This window comes from Muntiacus reevesi, chromosome 9, assembly GCF_963930625.1.
Source record: "Muntiacus reevesi chromosome 9, mMunRee1.1, whole genome shotgun sequence".
Classification (NCBI taxonomy): domain Eukaryota; kingdom Metazoa; phylum Chordata; class Mammalia; order Artiodactyla; family Cervidae; genus Muntiacus; species Muntiacus reevesi.
Window position 1 is genome coordinate 45,635,331 of NC_089257.1, and position 13,673 is coordinate 45,649,003.

At 37.8% G+C, this 13,673-nt stretch overlaps 1 protein-coding gene across 2 annotated transcripts in view; it reads right to left on the bottom strand.

Annotated features, from left to right (window-relative positions):
* The window catches only part of LOC136174805 (interferon-induced very large GTPase 1-like), a 52,212-nt gene that overhangs the window by 32,668 nt on the left and 5,871 nt on the right, over nucleotides 1-13,673 (bottom strand). Inside the window, exon 2 of one of the 2 annotated variants that reach the window (XM_065945019.1) lies at nucleotides 9,568-9,637. The gene's annotated coding sequence lies outside the window, so the exon portion shown is untranslated. Of the gene's footprint in view, nucleotides 1-9,560; nucleotides 9,638-13,673 lie in introns of both variants that reach the window. The other variant, XM_065945020.1, reaches the window with a different exon arrangement.

Below are 13,673 nucleotides of genomic sequence, written 5' to 3' on the forward strand. Positions count from 1 at the left end.
ACCACTTCTAGGCATCAAAATCTGTATTATTTTTGTATTGTTTTATAATGGATTACCACAGACTTAGTATCTCAAAACACAGACATATCCCAGTTTCTGTCAGGAGTCTGGCATGACTTAGCTGGGTGCTGTACTTGAGGTTTTGTAAGGCAGCACTCCAGGTGTTGACTGAACTGTATTTTCATCTAGAGTTTCAACTAGAAAAGCTGCTCTTAGCTTATACATATTGACAGAATTAATTTACTTGTGATTTTAGGACTGTTCACAGTTCCTGGCCACCTTATCTTTTTCATAGGCCTTCCTTCACCATAATAGCTTACTTCTGTAAGTCAGCAGGAGGGAAAATTATCTCTAAAGAAGGGCTGAGTCTCTCTTTAAGGCCATTTGCTTGATTAAGTTGAGCCTATCCAGGATAAACTTCCTTTTGGTTAAAGCAAAACCAATTGGTTTGGGTCCTTCATTTTATCTGAAAATTTCTACATCTATGCTACATTCTATTGTTTAGCAGCAAAAGGAGGTCATTAGGTAGGCCTGGAATCATGGAGCTAACCTCATCTGCATGCCAAATTGTTAAGTATGTGAATTGCTCAGTCCAGTGTTTGACATAGACTAAGAGCTATGTTATGTGTTATGTTATATGTTATGTGTTATGTTATATGTTATGTGTTAGCAGTAAATGTTAACACCTCCTATCTTTTATTTTTCTAAAGTCTCTGTTGGAACCACAGTGTCAGTGCCCAGAGGGATGTGGGACTCAATGAGGTAAATCCCACTGAAGGGGAAGAGGATCTGAAGGAGATTGCCACCACCTAGCCAAGGGAGAATCAGATTCTCTTACTTATAAGAGCATGCTTCACAGCTTAGGAAAATCTGGAGAGAGGAACTGTTAGTGGAGACTTGAAGACCTAAACCAGAGAACTTGGAAGGAATACTTATGCAGATTAGGTTTCAGGGAATTTTTCAGTGCATCAGGTAGAGTATAGAAAGGAGTTAAGAGAGAAGAATAGCAGGGGGAGTATATGCCACCCAAACAAGTAAGATGGCTATTATATGGAGATGCATATAACCTTCAAGATATCCTTTTAGTTGACCAAAGGGACTTGGAGTTTAGGTGGTTTAGGATTATAACTGAGCTGTTCTGTACATGGAATTCATTTGGTGCTTATACCTATTCCAGGTGATAGAGGCAAATTTCAAGAGATGATATTCAGTTAAGATTGGCCTATGAACTTAAGTAACCTGAAAAGTGGCAAGTGTATCAGGGAAAACATGAAAAGAGACAAAGGCTGTTTGAATGGGATGAATAAAGCCTAAGGACTAGAGGACCAAGAATGGAAATGTAGGAAAAAGAGAAGCTCCCCAAGGTAGAAGCAGATTCCCATCTCCAGGAGACCATGAAAACTGAAAGTAGAATGTCAGATCCACCACTCCAGGGAGAATAAATAAAGGGTTTAATGATAATATGTCAAGTCCAATAAAGATTGGGAAGCTTACATACATTTGAGAATGAAAGGAAAGATCAAGACTTAAGGGTCGGAAGGAGGAGCTAAGATGGCGGAGGAATAGGACGGGGAGCTAAGATGGTAGAGGAATAGGACGGGGAGACCACAAATTCATCGAAAGATCATTTGAACGCTGAGCAAACTCCACAAAACAACTTCTGATCGCTAGCAGAGGACATCAGGCACCCAGAAAAGCAGCCCATTGTCTTCAAAAAGAGGTAGGACCAAATATAAAAGATAAAAGAGAGACAATAGAGTTAGGGATGGAGATCAGTCCTGGGAAGGGAGTCTTAATAGAGGAAGTTTCCAAACACCAGGAAACCCTCTCTCTGGCAGGTCTGGGGAAAGCCTTAGAATCTTGGAGGGCAACCTAACTGGGAGGAAAAATAAAAAACCCACAGATTATATGTCTAAAAGCAACTCCCAGCAGAAAAGTACCCCAAACGATCGCATCCACCACCAGCAAGTGGAGGTTGAACGGAGAGTAGCGGGCGGCATAGCTTAGGGTAAGGACTGGGCCTGAATGCCCTGAGGGCAATCTGAGGGAGCTAAGGTGAGACAGCAACTAAACAGTGGGATAGCAAGAGAGAGAGAATTAATCTGGGAAAAGCCCTAAATTAAGGCACTGCCCGCCCATTTCCAGAACAAAGGACTGAGCAAATACTAGAGAAGAGCTAGCCAGCTGCAGACCGGCCCATCCTCCACTGGAGTCAGGAGGAAGGGAGGAGGGGAAAGGGGCAAACTCAGCCCCAAAGCCGGGATCCCCTGCCAAACTGCAAACAGGCTTCCAGTCTCTAACCAAAGACTTCCTGATATTCTGGATGGTTGACATCTGCCAGGAGGGTCGCAGCCAGAGATCAGCTCCCCAGAAGAGACACAAGCTGCACTGGACCAGCGTGCCCGGGAAACTGAGGCTGGGACCACGGAGGGAATAAGGCGCACTGCACCTGGGAAGAGTGCGCTTGTCAAACTCCTGGTTGCCTGGGCTGCATGGATGGGAAGGCACAAAACTAAGGCCCAACCGAGTCTGTGCCTTTGTGGATTACCCGAAAACCTGAACCTGAGCAGCTTGGGCCTGGGAAGTGCATGCAACTCAGGGCCCGCTCCCTGTAGAGCAGCGTGGAGCCTGAGCAGTGTAGACGGAGAAAGCACACACACCGCGAGCGGGGGCAAACCCAGTGTGGCCAGAACACTGTGAGCACTCCCCACACACGCCAGTGATATTTGTTTGCAGTGCCCCTCCCTCCCCACAGCACGACCAAACAAGCGAACCTAAACAAGAGACCACCTCTGCCCACTTGTGTCAGGGCAGAAATTAGACACTGAAGAGACTGGCAAACAGAAGCCAAATAAAGAGGGAACCGCTTTAGACGGGACAGGTGCAACAGATTAAAATCCCTGTAGTTAACACTGACAACACTGGAAAGGGCCTATAGATATTGAGAAGTGTAAGCTGGAACAAGGAGTTATCTGAAACTGAACCGAACCCACACTGCCCGAAACAGCTCCAGAGAAATTCCTAGATATATTTTTACTATCATTATTTTTCTTTTTAATTAAAATAAAAAATTTTTTTCTGTCTTTCTTTCTTTCTTTTTTTTGAAAGTCCTCTATCACTCCTCTACTACTCCTTAATTTTCATTTTTATAACCCACTATAACCTGGCCAAAAAAAAGGGGGGGCCCAATTTTTAAAGCAAACTTCATATATATTTCTTAAATTTTTTCTTTTTGTTCTTTTAATGTTGTATTTTTAAGAGTCTAACCTCTACTCTAGATTTTTAATCTTTGTTTTTCAGTATTTGATATCAACTTTGGACATTTAAGAACCCAACCTTCATTACCCATTTTTACTCAGGAGTGTGATTACTGGTTTGATTACTCTATCCCTCTTTCGCTCTCCTTTTTTTCTCCCAGATCACCTCTATTTCCTCCTCCCCCTTCTCTTCTCAATCGAATTCTGTGAATGTCTGTGGGTGTTCTGGGCTGCGGAGAACACTTAGGGAACAGAGTACTGCCTAGATCTGTGTCTCTTCTCTTGAATCCCCCTTTTTCTCCTCCTGCTTACCTCTATCTCCTTCCTCCCTCTCCTCTTCTTCATGTAACTCTGTGAACCTCTCTGGTTGTCCCTCACTGTGGAGAATCCTTTGACTATTAACCTAGAAGTTTTATTATCAGTGCTATATAGTTGGAAAAGTCTTGAGGCTACTGGAAGAATAAGACTGAAATCCAGAGGCAAGAGGCTTAAACCCAAAACCTGAGAACACCAGAGAACTCCTGACTATAGGCAACATTAATTAATAAGAGATCATCCAAAAGCCTCCATACCTACACTGAAACCAACCACCACCCAAGAGCCAATAAGTTCCAGAGCAAGACATACCATGCAAATTCTCCAGCAACACGGGAACATAGCCCTGAACGTCAACATACAGGCTGCCCAAAATCACACCTAACACATCGACCCATCTCAAAACTCATTACTGAACACTCCATTGCACTCCAGAGAGAAGAAATCCAGCTCCATCCACCAGAACACCGACACAAGCTTCCCTAACCAGCAAACCTTGAGAAGCCAATCCTCCAACCCCACCCACTGGGTGAAACCTCCACAATAAAAAGGAACCACAGACTACCAGAATACAGAAAGTCCACCCAAAACACACAAATCTAAATAAGATGAAAAGGCAGAGAAATACACAGCAGGTAAAGGAATATGAAAAATGCCCACCAAGTCAAACAAAAGAGAAGGAGATAGGGAATCTACCTGAAAAAGAATTTAGAATAATGATAATAAATATGATCCAAAATCTTGAAAACAAAATAGAGTTACAGATAAATATCCTGGTGACAAAGATTGAGAAGATGCAAGAAACGTTTTAGAAGAAATAAAAAAGAGTCAATTAAAAATGAATAATGCAATAAATGAGATAAAAAAGACTCTAGAGGGAACCAATAGTAGAATAACAGAGGCAGAAGATAGGATAAGTGAGGTAGAAGATAGAATGGTGGAAATAAATGAAGCAGAGAGGAAAAAAAGAATCAAAAGAAATGAGGACAACCTCAGGGACATCTGGGACAGCATCAAATGCCCCAACATTCGAATCATAGGAGTTTCAGAAGAAGAAGAGAAAAAGAAAGGCCATGAGAAAATACTCGAGGAGATAATAGCTGAAAACTTCCCTAAAATGGGGAAGGAAATAATCACACAAGTCCAAGAAACCCAGAGAGTCCCAAACAGGATAAACCTAAGGTGAAACACCCCAAGACACATATTAACCAAATTAACAAAGATCAAACACAAAGAACAAATATTAAAAGCAGCATGGGAGAAACAACATATAACACATAAGGGGATTCCCATAAGGATAACAGCTGATCTTTCAACAGATACTCTTCAGACCAGAAGGGAGTGACAGGACATACTTAAAGTAATGAAAGAGAATAATCTACAACCCAGATTACTGTACCCAGCAAGGACCTCATTCAGATATGAAGGAGAATTCAAAAGCTTTACAGACAAGCAAAAGCTGAGAGAATTCAGCACCACCAAACCATATCTTCAATAAATGCTAAGGGATCTTCTCTAGACAGGAAACACAGAAAGGTTGTATGAACGCGAACCCAAAACAACAAAGCAAATGGCAACGGGACCATTCTTATTAATAATTACCTTAAATGTAAATGGGTTGAATGCCCCAGCCAAAAGACAAAGACTGGCTGAATGGATACAAAAGCAAAACCCCTATATATGCTGTCTACAAGAGACCCACCTCAAAACAGGGACACATACAGACTGAAAGTGAAGGGCTGGTAAAAATATTCCTCACCAATGGAGACCAAAAGGAAGCAGGAGTCGCAATACTCATATCAAATAAAATAGACTTTAAAATAAAGGCTGTGAAAAGAGACAAAGAAGGACACTACATAATGATCAAAGGATAAATCCAAGAAGAAGACACAGCAATTATAAATATATATGCACCCAACATAGGAGCACCACAGTTATGTAAGGCAAGTGCTAACAAAAATGAAAAGGGAAATTGACAATAACACAATAATAGTGGGAGACCTTAATACCCAACTCACAACTATGGATAGATCAACTAAACAGAAAATTAACAAGGAAACACAAACTTTAAATGACACAATGGACCAGCTAGACTTAATTGACATCTATAGGACATTCCACCCCAAAACAATCATTATCACCTTTTTCTCAAGTGCACACGGAGAATAGATCTTCAGAACAGATCACATCCTGGGCCATAAATCTAGCCTTGGGAAATTAAAAAAAAAAAAAAAAATGAAATAATTCCAGTCATCTTTTCTGACCACAATGCAGTAAGATTAGATCTCAATTACAGGAAAAAAAAACTATTAAAAATTCCAACATATGGAGGTTAAATAACACACTTCTGAATAACCAACAAATCATAGAAGTCAAAAAAGAAATCAAAATATGCATAGAAATGAATGAAAATGAAAACACAACAACCTAAAACCTATTGGACACTGTAAAAGCAGTGCTAAGAGGAAAGTTCATAGCAATACAGGCTTACCTCAAGAAACAAGAAAAAAGTCAAATAAATAACCTAACTCTACACCTAAAGCAACTAGAGAAGGAAGAAATGAAGAACCCCAGGGTTAGCAGAAGGAAAGAAATCTTAAAAATTAGGGCAGAAATAAATGCAAAAGAAACAAAAGAGACCATAGCAAAAATCAACAAAGCTAAAAGCTGGTTTTTTGAAAAGGTAAATAAAATTGACAAACCATTAGCCAGACTCATTAAGAAACAAAGGGAGAAGAACCAAATCAACAAAATTAGAAATGAAAATGGAGAGATCACAACAGATAACACTGAAATACAAAGGATCATAAGAGACTACTACCAGCAGCTATATGCCAATAAAATGAATAACTTGGAAGAAATGGACAAATTCTTAGAAAAGTATAACTTCCCAAAACTGAACCAGGAAGAAATAAAAGATCTTAAGAGACCCATCACAAGCAAGGAAATCGAAACTGTAATCAGAAATCTCCGAGCAAACAAAAGCCCAGGACCAGATGACTTCACAGCTGAATTCTACCAAAAATTTAGAGAAGAGCTAACACCTATCTTATTCAAACTGTTCCAGAAAATTGCAGAAGGCAAACTTCCAAACTCATTCTATGAGGCCACCATGACCCTCATACCAAAACCAGACAAAGATGCCACACAAAAAAAGGAAACTAGAGGCCAATATCAATGATGAACATTGATGCAAAAATCTTTAACAAAATTCGAGCAAACAGAATCCAACAACATTTTAAAAAGATCATACATCATGACCAAGTGGGCTTTATCCCAGGAAAGCAAGGATTCTTTAATATTCACAAATCAACCAATGTAATACACCACATTAGCAAATTGAAAGATAAAAATAATATGATTATCTCAATAGATGCAGAGAAAGCCTATGACAAAATTCAACATCCACTTGTGATAAGGACTCTCCAGAAAGCAGGACTAGAAGGAATGTACCTCAACATAATAAAAGCTACATATGACAAACCCACAGCAAACATTATCCTCAATGGTGAAAAATTGAAAGCATTTCCCTTAAAGTCAGGAACAAGACAAGGGTGCCCACTCTCACCACTAACAGTCAACATAATTTTGGTGTGTTGGCCACAGCAATCAGAGCAGAAAAAGAAATAAAAGGAATCCAGGTAGGAAAAGAAGAAGTAAAACTCTCATGGTTTGCAGACGACATGATCCTCTACATAGAAAACCCTAAAGACTCTACCAGAAAATTACTAGAGCTAATCAATGAATATAGTAAAGTTGCAGGATATAAAATTAACACACAGAAATCCCTTGTATTCCTATACACTAACAATGAGAAAACAGAGAAATTAAGGAAATAATACCATTCACGATTGCAACAAAAAGAGTAAAACACTTAGGAGTATATCTACCTAAACAAATAATAGACCTATATATAGAAAACCATAAAACACTGATGAAAGAAATCAAAGAGGACACAAATAGATGGAGAAATATACCGTGTTCATGGATTGGCAGAGTCAATATTGTGAAAATGACTATAATACCCAAAGCAATCTACAGATTCAATGCAATCCCTATCAAGCTACCAACAGTATTTTTCAGAGAACTAGAACAAATAATTTCACAATTTGTATGGAAATACAAAAAAACCTCAAATAGCCAAAGTAATCTTGAGAAAGAAGAATGGAACTGGAGGAATCAACCTGCCTGACTTCAGACTCTACTACAAAGCCACAGTCATCAAGACAGTATGGTACTGGCACTAAGACAGAAATATAGATCAATGGAACAGAATAGAAAGCCCAGAGATAAATCCACATACTTGTGGACACCTTATCTTTGACAAAGGAGGCAAGGGTATACAATGGAAAAAAGACAGCCTCTTTAACAAGTGGTGCTGGGAAAACTGGTCAACCACTTGTAAAAGAATGAAACTAGAACACTTTCTAATACCATACACAAAAATAAACTCAAAGTGGATTAAAGATCTCAATGTAAGACCAGAAACTATAAAACTCCTAGAGGAGAACATAGGCAAAACACTCTCCGACATAAACCACAGCAGGATCCTCTATGACCCACCTCCCAGAATATTGGAAATAAAAGCAAAAATAAACAAATGGTACCTAATGAAACTTAAAAGCTTTTTCACAATAAAGGAAACTATAAGCAAGGTGAAAAGACAGCCTACAGAATGGGAGAAAATAGTAGCAAATGAAGCAACAGACAAAGGATTAATCTCAAAAATATACAAGCAACTCCTGAAGCTCAATTCCAGAAAAATAAATGACCTAATCAAAAAATGGGCCAAAGAACTAAACAGACATTTCTCCAAAGAAGACATACAGATGGATAACAAACACATGAAGAGATGCTCAACATCACTCATTATCAGAGAAATGCAAATCAAAACCACAGTGAGATACCATTACATGCCAGTCAGAATGGCTGCTATCCAAAAGTCTACAAGCAATTAATGCTGGAGAGGGTGTGGAGAAAAGGGAACCCTCTTACACTGTTGGTGGGAATGCAAACTAGTACAGCCACTATGGAGAACAGTGTGGAGATGTCTTAAAAAACTGGAAATAGAACTGCCATATGACCCAGCAATCCCACTCCTGGGCATACACACTGAGGAAACCAGATCTGAGAGATACATGCACCCAAATGTTCATTGCAGCACTGTTTGTAATAGCCAAGACATGGAAGCAACCTAGATTTCCATCAGCAGACAAATGGATAAGGAAGCTGTGGTACATATACACAATGGAATATTACTTAGCCATTAAAAAGAATTCATTTGAATCAGTTCTAATGAGATGGATGAAACTGGAGCCCATTATAGAGAGTGAAGTAAGCCAGAAAGGTAAACACCAATAGAGTATACTAACGCATATATATTGAATTTTAAAAGATGGTAACAATAGCCTTATATGCAAAACAGAAAAAGAGACACAGATGAACAGAACAGACTTTTGGACTCTGTGGAAGAAAGCGAGGTTGGGATATTCTGAGAGAATAGCAGTGAAACAAGTATACACTCATGGGTGAAACAGATCACCAGCCCAGGTTGGATACATGAGACAAGTGCTCAGGGCTGGTGCACTGGGAAGACCCAGAGGGATGGGATGCGGAGGGAGGCGGGAGGGGGGATCGGGTGTGCAACACATGTAAATCCATGGCTGATTCATGTCAATGTATGGCAAAAACCACTACAATATTGTAAAGCAATTAGCCTCCAACCAATAAAAATAAATGAAAAAAGAAAAAAAAGGGAAATTAACAAGGCATATCCTCTGTACCTTGTCTTGGATATCATTCAGTATAAAATAAAATTGAAAATGTTACAGAATAATATGGATATACATATTGTTATTTATCTTATGAAAAGTATAAAGTAAATAATAAATATATGTGCATATGATTATTTTTTTAAAAAGACTTAACGGTCTAAATTAAGGCCAAGGTTTTATTTTTGTTTGTTTGATTTTTATTTTAACTAGAAACTACATACCACAACTGCAGTCAGGAATGCTGATCCTGTAGGTTTTCTTTCAGAAGTGACTTCCCATCCCCTGGAGCTTCTGTCAGGAGATAACAGGCAATGTTAGGAAATAGCAATTTGGAAATTTCCAATTTCCAGTTAGGAAATAATAGGAAATAGCAATATGGAAATTGCTGCAATATGGAAAATAACTTTCAACTTATTGGTATAGACTGAAAGTTAATGGAGATGCTGTGTGTCTTTTCTGCTAATGTTTTAGCAATTCTATTATTTTCTTGTTGTCTCAAAATGGGGAGATGATTTCCTTCAGGAGATGTGTGAGATTGTAACCCAAAGAAGGCCTCTTCAGCATTTGAAATCCCATGGTCATTGACCTCCATATAGGTTAGGAAGGAACAAAAAATGTTCCTAAAACAAACTTGGTTATTTACAGATATCTTATTAATCAAAGCAGACCGATGTCAGAGTTCCCAGTAGCAGCATGCTATTGCTACATGATATTATAGCACTATTTTTAATATTCTTAAGGTATTTGATTTGGATCCTAAGATCCAAATTAGTAACCAAGTTAGTAAAGGAAAAAGTAACGCTACTATTGTAAATGATTTTTATTGTATAAGGTAAAAGTTAAAAACAGTTATAATAAAAATTCTCGCTAGTTCATACAAACAATGAATGCTTGAGAGGTTGTGGAGAAAAGGGAAACCCCTTGCACTGTTGGTGGGATTGTACATTGATTCAGCCATTAAGGAGAACAGTATAAATATTCCTTAAAAAAATAAAAATAGAACTAAAATGTGACCCAGCAACCCCACTATTGGGCAGTTACCCAAAGAAAACCATATTTCAAAAAGACACATGCACCCCTATGTTCATTGCAGCATGACTTAACAATAACCAGGATATGGAAAGAACCTAAATGTCCATCAACAGAGAAATGGATAAAGAAGGTGTGGTTCGTACACACAATGGAATATTACTCAGTCATAAAAAGGAACAAGATGGGGTCATTTGTAGAGATGTGGATGGACCTTGAGACTGTTACACAGGGTGAATTAAGTCACAAAAAAGAAAAACAAATATCATATATTAATGTATATATGTGGAATTTGAAGAATTGCCATAGATGATCTTATTTATAAAGCAGAAATAGTGACAACAGATGTAGAGAACAAATACATAGGTATCAAGGGGGAAAGGGGGATGGGATGAATTGGGAGGTTGACACTGACATATACATGCTATGTATAAAATAGATAACAAATGAGAGCCTACTGTATAGCACAGGAAACTGTACTCAGTGCTTTGTGGTAAACTAAACAGGAAGGAAATCTAAAAAAGAGAGGACATATGTATTTGTATAGCTGATTCACTTTGCTGTGCAGTAGCAACTAACACAATATTATAAAGCAACTATACATCAATAAAAACTTTTAAAATTCCAGTTAGCTCAATACAGGATGAGGTGGTATAGGTGAGGATACTGTGTGTGTGTGTATGTGTGTGTGTGTGTTTGGTGGTAATGAGAGTGAAAATGTACCAAGCTGGTAAAAATTTAATTTTGAATGTGACAGATAAGAATGAAAGTTAGTGATGACATAAAAGGGTGATTCCTTTCTCTCTATGTGTGCGCATGCTCAGTCGTGTCCAACTTTTTGTGACCACATGGAATGTAGTCCCCAGGCTTCTCTGTCCATCATCTTAACTAATGAAATAATAAAATGAAATAAAGAAATCTTCATTGGTATCAAAAAAGTATACAAGAAAAAATTCAAAGGAAGAAATTATGGGTACATGTAAATAAGTGACAGGAATAAGTCAAGTTTTTCATCCTTATGTATATGCCAGTAGAACTGTGTGTAAACATACATCAAGACGTATCCACCAGAATGTTCACAGCATCACTATTCATAAAAGTAAAAAATTGGAAACAATCCTGATGTCCTTTCACAGTCTCATGGTAAATAAAAAGTGACATATTCGTACAATCATAAAAACAATATCATGGTGATACACAACAATATGGGTAAATTTCACAATTTTAAGTTTTGAAACAAGCCAAATACAAAAGGATACATATAATACGAATCCATATACAGAAAGATAAATACCTGCCAAAATGTATTTGTAATATCACAAGTCTGAGTAATGACTAGTGTAAAATGTTAGGAAGTAGCAAGATTAATGATAAGAAGTAGCTAAGACTATGAGAGATTGTTCTAGAATATGGGCAGTGTTCTAATTCTCCACCTGGGCATGCTTTATGTAGTCAATGTGTGATACTTCATTAAACTATAGATACTGGTAGACTTTAATCTCATGGCATGATATTCTCTATGGGTTGAGAAATCATTGGTCAGTGGAGGAAGGATCAAAGAGACCAGGAGAAAAGACCAAAGCAGTCTTTGTTCCATCCCAGGAGGACTGTCAAGTTAATCTGTGTTGTTCCTAATCAGAATAAAGTCACAGGCACATGTTTTATGGTTATTGGGCTCAAGTCTTTCATAGTCACATAAACAGAAAGCAAAAAATCTCAGACCTTATATGGAAAACCCCTGAGAACCTGTTTGTTATTTCCTGAGCTAAAAAACCTGAACATGGTAGGTGTGAGAGAGACTTGAGGGTACAGTTGGACAGGAATAGAGAAAGACTTGTAGTTCTTTAGGGTAAGGGTCAGGCCACTGAGAAATGGAGATTTTCAGAGACTAGCAGGTAAACTTAGGCTTATTATTAAATGACTTGTCCTCTGTAAAAAAGGAGAGCATAATTCTTTGTTTAATTTCCTGTTGTCAAAGAAAAACACAGATAAGTTGTGTGGACATCTATGTGACAGAAAAATAACATCAGATAACTTGTATCCAGGGATCTTCTCTGACATCCGCTAACTCAAAGTTTCCTTTCTATTATACCTCAGGTTCTAAAGAGGAAGACTGTGGAGAATAGGCCTCTCAGCCATATTTAGCAGAAATTCAGTAGAAGGGATATAGTTGATGACATAGATGTTATAAAAGTTTAGATAATTGTTCACTTTTCTAATCTATATTTATCTCTACCTTGTTAAAGTTCATGAATACTATTAACTCCAACTTGCTGAGATTATCAAGAAGCTTTGAGGTATTCAAACTCAAGATGTCTTCTCTCAGAAATAGGGATTCTTTTGACTTTTTTGACCTAAGTAAATTGCACATGTATATGTGGTTTGGGTGTGTATGTAAAACAGAAGGAGGTCATTACATTGTCTCATTTTAAGACTTACATAAGAGCTACCAAGAACAAGATGGTATTAATGAAGACAGATATAGGTCAATGGAAATGGAAGAGTACAGAGGATCTAGAAATACACTCATACATATGTGCTACACCAGTTTGCAAAGAGGAATGGAAAATCTATTCAACAAATGGTGCTGGGACAATTGGATATCCATGTGGAAAACACCTGATCATTGACCCCGCTTTATACCACACCCAAAATAGCTCATCACACCACAGCCAAAATAACTCAAAAGAGACCAAAACTTAAATGTAAAAATTAACCTATTAAACTTCTGGATGAAAGAAGAGTGAAAAATATTAATATTCCTGGCCTTGCAGTGGGCAAAGCTTTCTTAGGACACTAAAATCATGAGCCATAAAAAAACTGATCAATTAGACAATCAAAATGAAAAATTCGGCTCTCTGAAATTACGTTAAGACAATTAAAGGTCAAACTAAAGAATGGAAGAAGATATTTTCAATGAATATATCTGACAAAAAACTGGTATCCAAATTATATAAAGACTCTTACAGTTCAATAATATGTAAGAGAATGCAGTAAGAATAGGGCAAAGTGTTTGAATAGCTGATTTCATAAAAGAAGGTATTGAGTAGTCAGTAAGTGCATTGAAAAGATGGTCAACATCATTAGTCATTAGGGAAATTCAAATTAAAACTGCAATGAAAAAACAGAACAAACTCATTAGAAAGGCTAAAATTAAGAAGACTGAGAATATCAAGTGTCAGAGTATGTAGAGCAGCTAGAACATGCCTCACTAATGGTAGTAACCATTGCAGAAACTTGTTAGGCACTTGTGAAACATGCACACACCATATGACTCAGACATTTCACTTCTAGATAT